The sequence below is a fragment of the Schistocerca gregaria genome, unplaced genomic scaffold, assembly GCF_023897955.1.
Source record: "Schistocerca gregaria isolate iqSchGreg1 unplaced genomic scaffold, iqSchGreg1.2 ptg000214l, whole genome shotgun sequence".
In the NCBI taxonomy this organism is placed as follows: domain Eukaryota; kingdom Metazoa; phylum Arthropoda; class Insecta; order Orthoptera; family Acrididae; genus Schistocerca; species Schistocerca gregaria.
This window is the reverse complement of record NW_026061742.1, coordinates 91892-109598: the sequence shown is the minus strand read 5'-3', so window position 1 is coordinate 109598 and position 17707 is coordinate 91892.

Here is a 17707-nt window from a genome sequence, read left to right as displayed (position 1 = left end):
GCAGTCTTGTATGAGTTACTGACTTAAACTCCTCCTTTTATTAACAGCGCTAAGTGGCCATACTTGACTCAATAGCCATTGTTTTCGAGTAGTGCATCAGCGGTCAATCGTGACAGTGCTTTTTAATTCTCTGCTGAAAAAATTGAATAGGGTTGGGCAGTTTCCTTCCCCTGTGGCAGCCTTAGTCGTCATGATGATCTTATCAAAACATTCGAAAGAGAAATTGTGACGAAGGAAGCTGGGATAATTTTTACTTCCCCCTTGTTTTGCCATATGCCTCCTTCAAATTTGTTTCTTCACTTTCAACTAATTACCATTAACATATGTGAATTGTAATCTGCATTTTCATAAAAGAGAAAGGCAGCCCCCTCAGGTTGAATTTTGTCTGTGTAATTGATTTTCTAATTTATATTGAGTATTCCTAGTTAGTATCTTTTATTATAGGGCAAAATCAGTCATTTTTATGTAACTTTAATTCTGATGTTGACTTATAAATGGGAAGTTGTGCACTGGCCATACATAACTGTGTATTATTGGGAGGATGTGAAAAGTGAAAGTAGAAGACTGTGCATCTGTCGGCTACATCATTTACAGTAGACAGTACTGCACATCCAACCCCTATGTTTTCAGCCAGTATGTAGACACCGAGGACAACAAAGGAACAAAGTAGGCAAACCACAACAAAATGGCAGTTTACTTGCAGCACAGTCTAAACTATGTTGAAAAATGATTTGACTTTGAAGAAAGTGTCTACAGGACTTTCAAACCATTTTCACTGACAGTGAAACAGACCTCATTTTCAGAATATCTAGAAGTTATTTCTTGTAGATGGGGATTTGATGTTTGAAGAATATGTGCAGTTAAAGAACTTTCTCAAGGATGAAGAGAAGAACTTTTCAAGCTGAAATCTGATTAGTGGAAGGAATTTTTTTTCATTGTTATGAAAACTATGACAACTTTTCCGTTTTGTTTCAGATGATGGTGAACACTTGGTGAGCTGAGAGGAACCTTTTCCCAGCAGCAACATTAGAAGCTGAAATAATAATAATAATAATAATGAAGATGGTTTAGTGATTTAGATGTCTCCAGTTTTATTGAGGAAGAAGAGAAGATTCTATGAAGGAGATTGAAAAGTGAGCAAAAATCTCAATAAGGTAAAAAAAAACATTGAATTGTTGCCTGTGTGTGTTTAGTCATGGTTTTTAAAAAATATCCCGATTTGGTTCAGAAAAAACTTGGTGACTGGGCTGTACTGATACAGCTGCCTTCTAAATGGGCAGTGCACAGCTCTTTTGCATTTTCTTGTGGGTGCCTATGAGCCACAACTCTTATGGTCTAAACAGGTTGTTGACTCCAGGCTACCTCTGGAAGATGGTTTGTCTCACAGTAGCGGTTCTTTGTTTGAATGATGTCACTGTGGTGTATGACAAATTGACAGGCAACTTACCATGCTGCTATACACTCACAATGCAGATAAGCCTGAAATGATCCTTCAGAGCATGTTTACAGACAACACAGTTGAAGATTTTAATGAATCTGTCTCACAGAGATTTCTGTTCAATAGTAGATTATGATAAATATTCTGGCCAACAAAGTATCTGATTCCATTAAATTTTCAGCTATGTTTTTTCAATAATTGCAAATCTGCTGTTCAAAAATTGAAGCCTTTTGGATTGATATTTTGTTTGAAATTTCATTCTGTTTCTTTGATGTTTGAGATTATAAATATCATGTGTTTCACATTTTCAAATTATTTGGTTATGAAAATGCCTCATAGCACTTCTGTATCAAATTGAAACTGTTATAATTTTTCATAACCACTAGAACAGTTCCTGAAGTTAATATTGTAAAAATGTACCTTTGATGCTTTGCACCCGTGAGTTGAGTTGTGCTATCGTTGTTAACTTTCTCAATAGTTTTAGTGAGGTTACTGAATGAGAGTAGTTGTGTTGGGCCAGCCTTGGACTTGATGTCACATGGAACCAAGTGCAGTTTTATCTGTTGGACTGAGTAATGTGAACCCAGTGTATTTCATGAACTGTAATTTGCTTTTATACTTCTGCAACTTTGAAATAAGTGACTCTTTTTAGCCAGTTGCCAAAGCTTTAGAAATGTGGTGTTAGTTGTTGATTACATTTGGAGAATTGGGCTTAGCAAAAGCTACAATGTTGTTTCATCAGCAAGTCAAGATATTAACTGAAACTATATGACCTAGAGCCCACATGAATTGTACTTCTAAATATATTTGGATGGTGAGCTGAGCACAAAATACTTCAAATCTTGTCGATGATTGTTGATACTGTTTTCTAGGTTATGCAACAAATGTCATTGGAACTCTATCCTACAGTGTCATATCCCAACATTACACTTCAGACAGTTCTGACAAACAAATGTTACATCGTTTCAATATTTTCTTGTTGTTTGGAGTGAGTAACGGGACTCTTATAAGACACAGGAAGAGAGAAGAAATAAAGCTCTTGATATCAGAGGCAGGAAGGGTCTTGGAAGATAAGTTGAATGGAATGGAAGGAATAAAAATCAGAAATTTTTGACATTCCTACCTGGAATTCCCGTTGGTTGTTTTAAAAATGCTAAAATTCCACCAACCGACATATTGCCCCCTGCCAGTGGTGTGGTGTGATCTGATGTGATGCAACATGGAGGGGCAGCTGGTCAGCACACCTCTCTCCTGGGTATTTTTTTACTGTGGAACCACAACTACTTGGTCAAGCAGCTCCTCACAAGACTGACTGCATTTTGTACCAGTCACCCCCCCACCCCCCCCCTCCCTCCCTCCCACCCAAGGAAAAATAGCTGGCAGTTAGTCGAATGGCACAGCTAAGGAGGCAGACAGTGGAATGGATAGTGTGTTAAAGAGCAGGTCTAAGATGAACGTAAGACAAGAATAATGGAATGTAGTCAAGTTCAATCAGGAGATGCGGAATGAATAACGAGGGATGATCAGCGAGTTTGCATTTGAAAGCTGTACGAGGAGGGGTCAAAAAGCTTCTACCCTAACAAATAAAGAGTGAAAGAAATTTCATAGTATCAATTTATTTGTATATATAATACCTGTGTACACTAATACACTTGGAGGCTGCTCAGATAACTTCTGCAAACCATTCAAGTAAAAGATCTTTGATTTCAATTGCAACAAAGCATCAGTCACTGCATCATCATCATCATCATCCTTTGAGGTATTTTTTTTCGGTTTGGGAAAAGGAAAAAGTCTGACACAGTCAGATCTGGAGAATATGGCAGGTGACACTTTGACACGTTCCACATCATTACAAAAGAATCGTGTTCATGATCCATGGAACAACTAATATAACTAACTAACTAGAATGGGAAGTTTTTCATTGTCCATTATACGAGGTTTGTCCGGAAAATACGTATAAAGGTTGAATAATGTCTTTATGTTACAGGTTGCAGTCACCATCAGGTGAGACTACTGCTGTAATCAATCAAATCAATGCTCAGTTCGAGTCAGAGCACTCTGCGTGAAGGTGGGAGTGTGCAGCAGCAGCTTGTGTTCTTAAAGACCGTGGATTGACAGAATGATTGCTGACGAGCTGTCAACCCTCAAAACAATTGTTCACAAAAACTTGAAATGGAGAAATTGTACCGAAGCTCTTGACACCAGAACAGAAAGCAAAGAGGGTTGAGTGCTGTAAGGATTGGTTGGAAGCAGAGGAACGAGGGTACTTTCTCAACCGAGTCATCACTGGAGACGTGTCCTGGTTTTAGAAATTCGATGTGGAGCTCGAAGCAAGGTATGGAAACTAGCAGGAGAACCGAGAACAAAAGAGTCGCGAAAATCAAGGTCCAATGTGATGACAGTGTTGATTCTTGGAGCATTGTTCACAAGGAATTTGTCCCTCCCAGCCAGAGATAGAACGGAAATTTTTACGTTGAAGTTCTGACACATCTCGGAGCTCTTGTGGCAAGAGTTCGACCAGAGTTGGATCCTTCATCACAAGAATGCGCCCGCACACATGTCGCTCGTTGTGTTTTTGGCCCGAAGCTCAATCACCACCGGATTTAGTCCCGTGTCAGTTCTTCATGTTCCCAAAAATGCGTAATGGTGTGGCATTGGGAGATGTGGAAACGACATGGCAACTAAACAACATCACAACTGAAGACTTTCAGCAATGTTATCAACAGTGGAAATGGCGTTGGCAGAAGTGTATCACGTCTCAGGGTGAGCACTTTGAAGGAGACCATATTGTAATACCTGAATAATTGTAAAATAAAGTTATTATGCAACTTTTATATGTATTTTTCGGACAAACCTCGCAGATTAGGAAATGAGACACTGAAGATAATAGAAGTGTTTTGTTATTTGGGTAACAAAATAATTGATTTTGGCTGACACAGAGAGGATATAAAATGCAGGCTGGACTGTATATCTGAGAAAGAGGAATATGTTAGGAGTGGATGTAAATGTTACGGAGTCTTTTCTGGAGGTATCTGCGTGAAGTGTAGCCTTGCTCCGAAACGAGATGTGAACAACAAGCAGTTGAAGCTAGAAAAGGATGGTATCTTTTGAAATGTGTTTCTAGGAAGAAATTTTGATGATTACGTGGATAAAACATAAGGTAAACTCTGTCCATCGGTACTGGCCGACCACCGTGTCATCGTTTACCAATGACGTCCAGCACACCACTATCCTGCCTGTGTCAGTTTTCTTGTCCTCGAGTTCCTCAGTTGGCATCACAAGGGTGAATGTACACTTTCCCAATCCTCTCACCCAGAAAAATCCCTGGCAGTACAGGGAATCTAAACCTGCGTCCTCGCCATGATAGGCAGCAGCAGTGAATACTAAGTTACAGAGGTAGTCAATAAGTGGATAGATGACTACTACTGGCACTCGACACCCTCTGCACTGCACCTAGAGGTGGCTAATGGAATAATTATGCAGTTGCAAATCAAATTACCAGGGACATAGTATTGAAAGAAATTTTCAGCACAACATGAGTAAAAGAAGGAACTGGTTGATAAGACATACCCTGATGCATCGAGGAATCATCAATTTGGTATTGGTGGGATTTGAGTGAGAGGAGGAAAAGCTGTTGAAGGGGAAATACAGTAAGCAGGTTCAAATAGATGTAGGCTTGCATAGAGAGCTGCATCAAACCAGTCTTTGGACTGAAGACCACAACAACAAAAACAGTTGGCTGTGTGTAGGAATTTTCTGTGGTCAGGAAAGCAATGAGAAATGATTTTCTGATTAAGAAAAGTGCAAACACTATACATCAATGTGGTGTAAAATGTTTCTTGAGCTGTTTATGAAGCCAGAGAAATCTTATATTAGTTCTTTTGGCATGAAAAACCTGTACACGATGATTAAACTACACCTACCCATGGGTTTTATGCAACTTGCAATGCCTACAAATGTCATGGGCAAGATTTTCATTTCTCTCACCCACTACATGCAAATTACTAGTCCTACATAAAAAAAATGAACAGGATCTTTTTGTGGGAAATTTAATGTAGTCATTTCTTTTTGGGAGGGGAGGGGATACATTTTTGCTAGAAGCCATAGTTTTTGTTAAATAATTCAAAAAGTACAAGACAGGCATTCAAATGCCTTTTTTCTTGAATGTCACAGAAAGTGTGGTGTCCAACAAAGTACAAAATGTAATGTAGTTAATTTTGATACAAAAAGGTTCTCTTCATTGTTTTTGCAGGACTAACAGTGTGCATGTAGGGAGGAGAGGAGAGAAGATTAAAATCATGGGTGTGGTTCTTGAAGATGTTGCAGGTTCCATAAAACTTTATGGCAGGGGCAGCTGAATAACCCTGGGTATGATCCAGAAGATTCCACCACATGGCTGCTGACAGAAAATAGGTGGTTCATATTGGCTTTGCGTATCCCCATTATGTGACTGCTGTAAAGAAGAGGATGTGGGGTGTTCTCTGTCAACTTTTACACCCACATTGGTATGCCAAGAATGTAAGTACCATTGTGGGAAAGGACTCATGAAAACATTTCTTCAGACCGTAACAGCCACCACTGTTCAGACATTTGTCATAGCAGTAATCCAACTTTTCTATGCCCTTTTCATAGAAAGATAATACCAGTTAAGACCTCCAATACTGATCACACTTGCTTACATCATCATAGGTGTTCAAGCACCTTCATCCTGACTGATGATGAAGTAAAAGTGGTAGTCCGGAGATGTGAGATCAGCACTGATTGGCAGGTGGTCTCACTGTTCCCAACTGAATTGTTTAGTAAGGTTTTCAGTGCCACCAGCAGAAATGAAGCATCATAATGATTCGATTGAGAGTTTTGCATCTTTTGTTTTGAATAGTGTGATGGAGTTCTCTCGGTGTTTTCCAGTATCATACCGCTTTCATGGTTTCAGCTCTCAGAAGGAACTCAACAAGCAGAATGCCTTGTTGGTCGTAGAATCCATTTGACCTGACTTTTTGCACTTGCAACTTCATTATGATTTCTTTTTTGGGGGTGGTGGAGGATTGTCGGACTGTCAGTTCCTTCACTCCATAGATTGTTGATTTTATTTTGGAGTGTCATGAAGACCCCAAGTTTCATCACCAGTCACGATTCTATTTAAGAACTCATCTTCCTTATCACTGTATTCAGTGCTGAAATGTCAAAACTCTGCCAAGGTACATAATTTTGTAAGCATTTTTCAAACAAAATTCACAAAAATTTAAGCAATTTATGACTGAGTCATGCAAAACAGTTTTTGAAATACATTCTTATTGTGAACCATGTGTTTTCTCACCCATATCATCAGTGACAACAGAAGGCTGTCCAACACATGCTTCGTCATGAGTGTTTCTTCAACTGTCTCATCCACTTTCTCACCGTAAATGTCTACAAGTTGATGAATTTCAGCTGGCTTAATGTTCTGTGTGTTGGAACTAAACATAACAGAGCACACGTCACAGTCACTGGGCTCAGGGGTTGTCCTAAAGATTTTGACTGATCACTAACAAATATAAATACCACAAAATTGAGCTGCAGTGACAAGACAATGAACCAGAGAAATGTGTGAACCTACAACACAAGTGCTGCAGTGGCAGTAGAATGATTTGGCAATTACTTTCAGGATGCACCTCATACTTAGGACTTCAATGGAAGTGCCTGTCACCTTTTAATGTAAATTTTTGCTTATGATGGAAACTATGTTTAAGCAGTGTGTGTGTGGCAAGGGGGGTAATTAACAGTTGAACTATCTTTGTTTTGTTTATCTCTCTCTAGTCATGACAGGTAATGTGAATCAAGGACAAAGGTACTTTCTGAGTTACCTTAGTCAAGCTCCAACCCTTCTGTCCTGTACAGCTACTTGCTTTTATCCTGAGGTTGTTACTCTCTGGTCAGCAGGTGCTCCTAAAAAAATTGCATACATTGTGTACAAAAATCTACATTCACAAAGAATTTGTGGGGTCAGAGATGTTAGTAATGCTCAAGATATGGTGTGACTATTGGTATAGGGGCAATTCAGAAAATATCGCCTGTCTACATTATGGCACAACTGGAATATGCTTGCTCAAATAGTGACAATGCATTCAGCTGAACTGGTAACCAGTGCTTCATATACCAACTTCGTCTCCCCCTATAAAAAAAGAAATTTAGAGGCAGTCACATAAAAAAAAGCTTCTTTTCCTCTCCTAAACACTCGAAAATTGTGTGTATGTAGTTTGTTTTCATATACAGGGTGTATTAAAAGAGCTGTCACCATTACCTACACTGCTTGCATGGTGTTAATTTGCACACAGATTTCTGGTTGTTCCACTGGAAAGCTTACCAAGACATTTACAGCATAAAACCGATACCTGCTTGTATTTTAAAAAATGTACACAGCTCAAAGGTAGTGCAACTGCAGCTCTGTAGAATTACCATGCCTTTCATGCAGTACAACATTTTTAACCTCTGGGATTTGCTACGAAGTAATTACTCGATGCCATACGAAAAAACGAAACAGCCTCACTGCTAATATTTCTCACATACGTAATAGGTGATGGGAACAATGGAACCAACAAAATTAAGAAGACCATTAGCATTTTTTTTTTAAATTCATCTATCTTTTACAGTAAATTTCAGCCATAAATGTTTCGTAGGCACATTACAACATTAACAAACACTGCATTATAAATATAATTTGGGACTTCAGTGTACAACTATATACATGACCATTTTTATTACTTAAGGGTTAATTTTATCAACTTACAGAAACAGTTAGGTTAAGAAACATTTAATCATGCCGATGGTCACCTGTTATCTCCCTGCAGTCTGTCACTGCTACATAGTGTTGAACCATAAGCTAGGTGGAAGACTCACTGGACGAAAAATTGTTATAACTACCCACATACATTGGTGAAAAGCAGTTCTGCTGGTCTCAAAATACTTTATTGTGCGCTTCTGTTCCAAATGACAACTTCACAGCTACAGTAATTTCACCAATAAGGTGGGCTACAAATAGGTTGTAATATTCTGACCTGAGTAGCTCTTCAGCAAATAGAGCTACATAATATGTGCTACTGTTTTTACATGACCACTAATGATAGTCATGTTTACAATAGAAACAATAATTAGGCCCAATACATTTAAAATTGTATGCCTACAGCCAGAATTTACTACTTGTTGAAAATGAAAATTCATCAAAATACTTGCAGTACACACTGAAATACCTTGCTGCAATAAAGCTAAATCTCCTAACCAAAGGCAGTTGTACATTGTTGTGGGGACCTAGAATAGCTAGTAAATGTAACTAAATAATATCTGTATTCATTTGAGTTTGTTTCACCAAGATCCAGATTATGTTGTCACTTATGTCCCCTTGTTCTCACACTAACCAATTAGTTTTCAATTTTGGCCAATTGATACAAGACAGACTTATAACTCCTTCATGTTCACTGTTATTGGCAATAACTTTATTAGCTCTGATGACAATAAAAAACTCGATAAACAAGTCAATGCAATCTGTGCCAGCACTTACCTCTTTCAAATTTTGTTTACATTCAGTGCTATTCATTTTGTTCTAAGGCTTGTGTTTAGTATAAATAACCAATGGTGCATCTGTAAGCCATACCAGTTCCAATATTAAAACTGCCTCAATTTGATCCCATAGATTGCCACTTTACTGATGTGGCATTTAATAAATTAAGAAGAGCATCTCTCTTGAAATATTTACAAACTGAATACTGCTGAACAAGACGTACGTACATTTTCACACAGGTATACAATTGAAAACGTTGACAGATGCTCCAAAAATTTCTTTTGCAACCTGAATACTGAAACATATTCTAGGAACTACTTTAAAATGTTAAAATTCTACACTGGAAGACACTCTGTTTCATTTTTATATTACTGCAGAAGGGCAGGAGCAAGGTAAGGTACTTTCAGGTTCCAGTACTGACCATGGTCTTACTGTCATCCAGTTAGAAACATTCACACAATGTTAGTCACAGCAGAAGCACTTCCACTACAATGGTTGTGACAAGTATGCTCCTAAACCCTATTGTTCTCATTTACTTTTTTGTGGTTTACATTGTTCGCTGATAAACAATGGCATCCTAGCAGACACTGTAGAAATAAACTTCTTTGGACCAAATACATGTTAAATGTTTATTAGTATTTCTGTCACAACAATAGAAGGTAAGTAAGGTTGCTCCACACCGAAATTATAAAATTTTTTACTGCCAACAACAGTTGTTCTGCTCCAAAATCAAACTAAATTTTCAGGTCTTCTGTGTGGTCTGCAAGTTCCTTTATGTTGGGAGCATACGTTTTACTTAATAGACAAGTTTTATAAGAAAAAACTAAAAGGAAATGGAATGAGAAATTAGAATGTGTGAGAATCACTCTAATTAGGCCAGTGGCTATATAATCTTGGTGGTGCACGGAACTGGGTTCTCAAGGCTGAGAAGAGAGAGAGAAATGAAGTGAGCTGTTTATGTTCCTTTGAAAGATCTACTGACACTAGGAAGGATTATGTATGCCAATCAAGGACTATTTAAGACCATGACAGTTGGTCCTCTTCACTAGGGGTGCGAGAGAACAAACCACCTCTTCACCACAGAAGAAAGGGAAAAATATTGTGAACTGCTATGCCAGATAGACAAATGTGTAAATTCATCAACTGAACACATAACAGGTATTGACTAGTAATAAGTTTTGCCAAAGCCAGTTGTCATTGGTTAGGTCAATACATGCCTAAGATGTCATTTTTCATGAGTAACACTGTGTGAACAAAGAACAGCTCTCAAGCATACTAAACATCAATGACCCACTGCCAGCTGGAATAACAAAGTTTCTTTATGGACCACATTTTGATCACTTGGCAGAAGCAATCTCTAGTTTATAGTGGGCTGTAATGATATCAAGCATAATATCTCACATCACCTCATAACTTTGGCATTCTGCTGTTTTTAGGGCAGTGCTTAACATATCAAAGAAGTTCGCCAAGATATGGCACCGTTTTTTTATAATACCTGCCACTCTGCTTGTGTCATGTTAATGGAAACTGACAATCATAGCACCCACAATGGTTCAATTTTCACTTTCACAAAAAGAAAACCAGACTGTCTGTGGGTTTGGTGTTCAGCAGGGGGCAAAACCTTGTTTGTGGTCTGGCTGCAAGACTCAAAAGCATTCTAATGCCCGTGCTTACATCACTGGGTTTTGAGGTCCTGAAAAAAACACACACACACACTTAAATCACTAGAAACTGCTGTCAGGTAGAACCACTGTACTCAATAACAACCAGAATCATTTCTATAAGTATCGCATATGAGTGCAGCTTATGGAAACTATATGGACATGAGTTCAAAATCCCTTTCTTATCTGCAGGAATTTACACTAGATTATCACACAACAGCTGTAGGGACCTAGAATAAGTTAATTCATTGAGAATACGAGAAATTGCGACACTCTCATTTCATTATTTTCAACAGAACAACCAAAGGAAATAGAAAATCTAGCTGAAGAAATTAATAAATTACACCACAAAATTCAATTCACTTCATGTCACTGTAGGAATGAAACATTAACAAAGCTTTTTATATAAAATTCTGAAATTTCCAGGAAGCCAACAATTACCAGGGTTACCATCCATATCAATATAAAAATGTGTTCTTCAGAAGAATGTTTAATCACATGCGTAAAGGTCCAATGGATACAAGTTAAAGATAAAAAGAAACACAAATTGTAAAATCAGCTGCCTCCAGTTATGAATACATTCCTGCTGTAATACATAAATTAAACCAACCAGTTTCTGGACAACCACCCACAAACAGGAAGACCATCTTTGTAATAATCTGACCTTCCTCAAGGAAGATTTCATGCCAACCTCTTCAAGTTGTATGACATGAAAATAAGCTTCTTCACAAGCAACACAATACTGAAAGCACTAAGCAAGAATATCACAAGTCAGGTATGTCCAAACTTTGGCAATAAACAAACTGGTAGAAGCACAGGGATGCACTCCGTCTTAACATCCAGAACAAATCCAACTTTGCAGAATGAGTTACTGGGCAAGAATTGTGGCAAACAGTGTAGAAAAGAACCAGGCAAGAAATCTGACTTTCTTGAAGGAACTGAAATATCTTTCAACACAGATACAGCACCAGTCTACTTGCTCAATGACAAATCTTGCCTTCACAACTATGAAGACTTTCTATTTCAAAAATAATTAAATAAAAAAAACCTGCCCCCCTATCTCTCTTTACATCTTACCTACATTGATATCACTATAAATAATCTTGCATGATATATCTAAGCCTTCTACTCTTGTTTTTAAAAGTAAACTTCATCTACATAGCAAGAGCTGCAAATATTGGAACTTAACTCTATTATTGGGCATTCATGTTCAGTTTTGATTAAAGTATTTACCCACACACTTTTATTGTCTCTGAGCAAAGTATGTTATATCTTCATAACACGCATCAGTTGTACAGTGCTGGCTAAGTTTAGTAATCGATTGTGCCTCATGGGCATGACTATTGTCTGAAGTAGTGATGGAAGGAATTGACACTGTGAATGCTGCATAGAGGGCTATGTGAGTATCTTTTCTGAGCAGCACATTGCAAATCATACCAGATAAGCTCAATGTTCAAATCTGGGGAGTTTAGTGGCCAGTGGAAGTGTTTAAATTTAGAAGAGTGTTCCAGGAGCCACTTTGTAGCAATTCTGGACCTGCCAACTGTATCATTGTCCTGCTGGAATTGACCGAGTCCATCGGAATTCCCAATGGACAGGATGCTTATGTATGTGTCACCTTTCAGGGTCATACCTACCCATATACTCCAACTGCATGCCTCCTACATCATTACAGAGCCTCCACCAGCTACAACTGTCCCCTACTGACATGCAGTGTCCATAGATTCAAGAGGTTGTCTCCATGCCTGTACGTGTCCAACTGCACGACACAGTTTGAAATGAGACTTGTCCGACAAGGCAATACATTTCCACTCATCAACAGTCAAATATCGGTGTTGATGGACCCAGGTGAGGCATAAAAATTGGTGTCGTTCAGTCATCAAGGGTACACAAGTGGACCTTCAGCTATGAAAGTTCATATCGTTGATGGTTCACACTCTGACACTTGTCCATGGCCCAACATTGAAATATGCAGCAATTTGCAGAAGGGTTGCACTTCTTCACTTTGAATGATTCTCTTCAGTTGTTGGTCCTGTTTTTGCAGGATCTTTCTTCGGCTGCAACGATGTCGGAGATCTTATGTTTTACTAGATTCCGGATATTCACTGAATGCTCATGAAAATAACCACTTCATTCTTACGTTGGAGATGCTTTGTCCCATTGCTCATATGCCAACTATAACACCACATTCAAATTCACGTAAATCTTGATAAGCTGCCATTGTAGCAGCACTAAGCAATCTAGCATCTGTGCCAGAAAAATGTTATCTTATATAGGCATTGCCGACTGCAGTGCCATAATCTGTATGTTTACAAATCCCTGTATTTGAATACGTATGCCAAAGCCAGTTTTGTTGGCAATTCAGAGTATATACATATCCTGTGAGAAGATAATGATATGTTAAAAAATCCACATACTGTGATGGAAGAGGTCCATGGTATTCTGGGACCATTTTATCCTCAGAAAAAAAATACCTCTTACCTTGATATGCTCAGGCTGTTACTATGACTGGCTGACTCCCGAGACACAGTCTTTTTCCAGCAATATGGTGCACTGTGGCAGATGTTGCGGAACAGGTGTTACGAGGTATGCTGAAATGGCAGGGGTGGTCCTATTCCCTGGTGTTCTAGGCCAACAGGCATTGGAAACTTGGGCTTGTTTCTATGAGCATATACCAAGGACAGAGTCTAACAAGCAGCTGTCAACCACATCAAAAATTAAATGAACAAAATCATTACTGTCCTTGCCACAGGTGATGCAGATATAATGTGCTGAATGTGGATCGATCCTGATAACAGACTGGAAATTGTGCCCACTACCACTGGTGCACACATGTTGAAATTGATTAAACTGCATAAAACTTTGTGACAATACCTTAGGTCTAATTTGTTTGCATGCTGTTACACAACATAAGTGTTCTGTAACTTTTGAGACACTCTGTTTATCCTCTGCCCATTGCAGGTTAAAAACCTTATTGTGCTGTCAGAGCCCTTGATATGTTCTCAGAAAGAGGCTAAACCACCACACATTTCAAGTCACCTGCTGTGCAGATTATGTGGTGTTTGCTCCACTGACAACATATACATTTTTATGCCTCAATAGTCTTCTGCAAGGGTCCCACTGCATGCAACTTGCCATCACAATATTTGGTTGAAAACTAGTAGACATGGGTCTGCAGTGATTCCTGTTGTGTTTGAGACTGACTGTCAATGGCAACTTACAATGTTCATCTCGATGACTAACTACGAGTTAGGATCTTAATGTGGCCACATTGTGTGGTACAACATTCCTTGTAGACAAGCATTTGGGAGAGAATAATCCCATATGAGGAGGATTGAGGAAAGAGCATGTAAAAGGCACATTATAAAATATGTGATGAGGGGAGGCAAATAACGTGGAGTAGCATCTATCGACCCACTTCACTGAGTGGTCAGCATATCTGACTGCCATGCAGTTCATTTCCAGTCATGTCGCACCTTCTCTCTGCTCAGGGAGTGGGTGATATGTTGTCCTTATTATTGATTCATCATCGCCAGCATGAAAGTCACCCACCGTGGTGTCAACAGAAAAGACCTGCAACTTGTCAGCCAAATTTACCCAGCAAGTGACTCCCAGGTATCAATGTCCATATGACCACTTCATTCCACCTAGAGCATTAGAAAGGGAAACGTACTAAAGAGGAACAGTGACCAAATATGCTAAATGTGTTGGGCTATAAACAAACAAGGATACTATTTCAAAATTTAAAAGCTTTTGTCTACCTTGGTCACCAAAGTCTGAACATTATGGCTTTTCCTTAGAAACATACAGTGATCAGAAGTGCAAAGTAGCAACCGAAAAGATATCTTATCAGTGTACTATCAGATATGAGGCTCCTCTGAAATTGTCTATGGAGGTTTTTTACTTTCTCCTACATAAAGGGTGAGATGAACTCCACTGATAAAATTCAGGTGGTGGTTCAAAGGTGTTTTATGAGTATTTTGGTACAATGGACCTTGGTCTCCTGTGGCTCACTGCAAAGTAATAATGTAATTATGATTTATTTAGTTTGTTACCTTCATTTCTTCTGAAAATACACGTTAATGTGACTACCCGTCAAGACCTCGAATAACCTCTTTTTGCAGTGCACACCGTTGCGAGACATGCAGGAAGAGATTCATGGAAATGATCATATGGCATTAATGACTGGCAGACCCCATCCAGGCTCGATCAGTTGCCTACTGCAATTCTTTTCATTTTATGCTGCTTTTGAGACATGCTTGTTCATGACAAGAACAACACAATGCCCACTTTCCAAGGACACAAAAATCCCTTATCAAACTGGGCTCCCCCATGTGGCTGTGAGGTTCTGTATTAACAGGGGTGTGGAGCCATTACGATTTCATTGCCAAGTCCAGGTGTTCTACGTTTCTCATGTGAGGATCCACGGACAATACACCCTGGCAGGGGGGTTCCCACAGATTCTCAGTTGGTTTAAATCCGAGGACTTTGGTGGTTAGAGGCATGTGATAAACTCGTCCTGTTGCTGTTTGAACCACACATGTACCCTGCGAGCTGTGTTGCATTGTACTGCTGGTAAATGTCACTATGCTGAATAAAAACAAACTGTGTGTGCGGGTGGACACGGCCCTCGAGGACAGACGGATACATCTGTTAATCCTTTGTGCCTCCCAGAATATCATCACCACCCAGGGAATGCCACAGACTCCCTCCCCTGTCGTGCCCCATTCTGACAGTTGTTGCAGTGTGTTTTGCTTTCAGACATTTAACAATGTGCATTCCAATAGCCATCTGTCATTTGAAATGCCTCTCAGTTCATCTGGGTGGTCAGTTGTTTAACAGATGCACGTCTCTGCAGCTGACATTCACCCCTGTCATCTGTGGCCCGCGACTACACCACAGTATCCTCGGCACCAATTCTGAATAGCGCCATTTTGCTGAGCTTAGTATACTTTAACCACACTGACATGCAAACAGTTTACAGACTTAGTCATTCCCAAATGCTTCCACCCTTTCCCCAAAAGCCAATGACAGTGCACATTTTGTCTCCTCCTTATAGTGACAACTGCACTGTTTTCTGTGGCTCCCAACATGCTTTGTATACCCTTCACTGCTAGTGGTTACTGCATGTCGATTTTGATTGCTGGCAGTGGTCACATTAATATTATGGACCAGACCCTGTATCTACACAATAAAGAAAAAAAACCAGTGTAGCATATCAACTGTATTTTGTCAAAAAATATGCAAGTTTTTTTCACAGAAATGGAAAATTTCTAAATTCGTTCCCCTGTTGAAAAAGAGTGATAATCTTGAAACAGAAAACTGCAGACCTGTCTCACTTCTCCCAACTTTCTCTAAGGTTTTGGCGATACTAATCAAATATAGAGTGACACATTATCTTAATTATGGAATCTGATAAACAGTAATCAGCATGGATTTCTAGCTGGGAGTAGTACCGAAACAGCTGTACTGGAAGAAACCCAAAAGAAATAATTAGTAAATTGGGAGAGGGAAAAAGTGTTGTCAGGATAAATCTAGAGCTGTCAAAAGCCTTTGACACTGTTGACCACAGCATACTTTTGGAAAAGCTTGAAGCTATAGGTATCAGAGGACCGGAACAAAAAGTGGCTTGAGTAGTATCTGGAAAAGAGGATGACGGTGGTTGGAATTACAGCACCAAAAGAAGTGTATTAGGCCCCTTGCTGTTCCCCATTTACATTAATTATATTCATGTGCCAGAGAGAAAAGCTAGAATCAAGTTGTTTTGCTGAAGATACTAGTTTAATTGTTTGTTTTATGAAGCAGTCATTGCACACTATTGTGGACCATGTCCTACAAGATACACAAAAATGGCTCAGTGCAAACAAGCTAACACTGAATGCAAAAAAAAAAAAAAAAAAAACTAATTATGTGCAATATGGAAGAATAAGTGAACATGACGACCTACATCTCACTATGGAGGGAAACAACTTGAAAGAGTTCAGTGAGCAAAATTCCTGGGTATGCACATTGATGAGAAGGTAAACTGGAAGGACCATGTGGTGAGCTTAGCACTAAAACCCAATTCGGCATGTTTTGTACTTGGAATAATTTCAAGAGTTTGTAGTAATGACTGTACCAGATTAGTATATTTTGGCTATTTACAGTCAATTGAGGCCTATGGGATAGTATCCTTGAGGAAAAACAAATTGTTGTTTAAATGAGATTTTCAAATTACAAAAACACCCTATTCAGATAATGACCCAGAGCCCACATCAAACACGTCGTAGGCCCCTTTTTAAAGCATTGGAAATTTTTGCAATTCCATCATTATACATTCTGAAATGTCTGTCGGTGTTCAAACAAAATCACGACAAAATGAAAAACCAATACAGATTACCATACACGGCAATGTAAAGATCTCCACTTACAGGCTGTAATAAGGGACCCAAAGTGAGAAACATGTATGTAAACAAGGCATCAAACTTTTTAATGCACTACCAAAACATATCAAAGAGCTGGAAAATTAGGATAAATTTAAAACTGTTATAAAGAACCACATGCTTGACAAATGCTATTACAGCATAAGTGAATAGCTGTGCGCAAATGTATAAGGATTTAATTTCATGTGATGAACGAAATTTCATCAATGAATATGTCTGGCAAGCCCATAAGAAGATCAATAACCACATGCTTAACAAATGTCACTACAGTATAAGTGAATAGCTCTGCTCAACTGTACAAAAATATATGATGTGACAAATGAAATCACAACATCAAGGAATAGGTCTGTAAAGCACATAATTTCTTGTGTCATAAAAACAGTTATTTGTTGTATATTGTATTAAAAATGAGATAAATTAATATGAATACAGCACAAATTTGATCATTGGGATTTTGTGGTCTTAAGTCCTGATACTGGTTTGATGCAGCTCTCCATGCTACTCTATCCTGTGCAAGCTGCTTCATCTCCTAGTACCTACTGCAACCTACATCCTGCTGAATCTGTTTACTGTATTCATCTCTTGGTCTTCCTCTACGTTTTTACCTTCCCTGCAGCCCTCCAATACTAAATTGGTGATGTCTGAGAACATG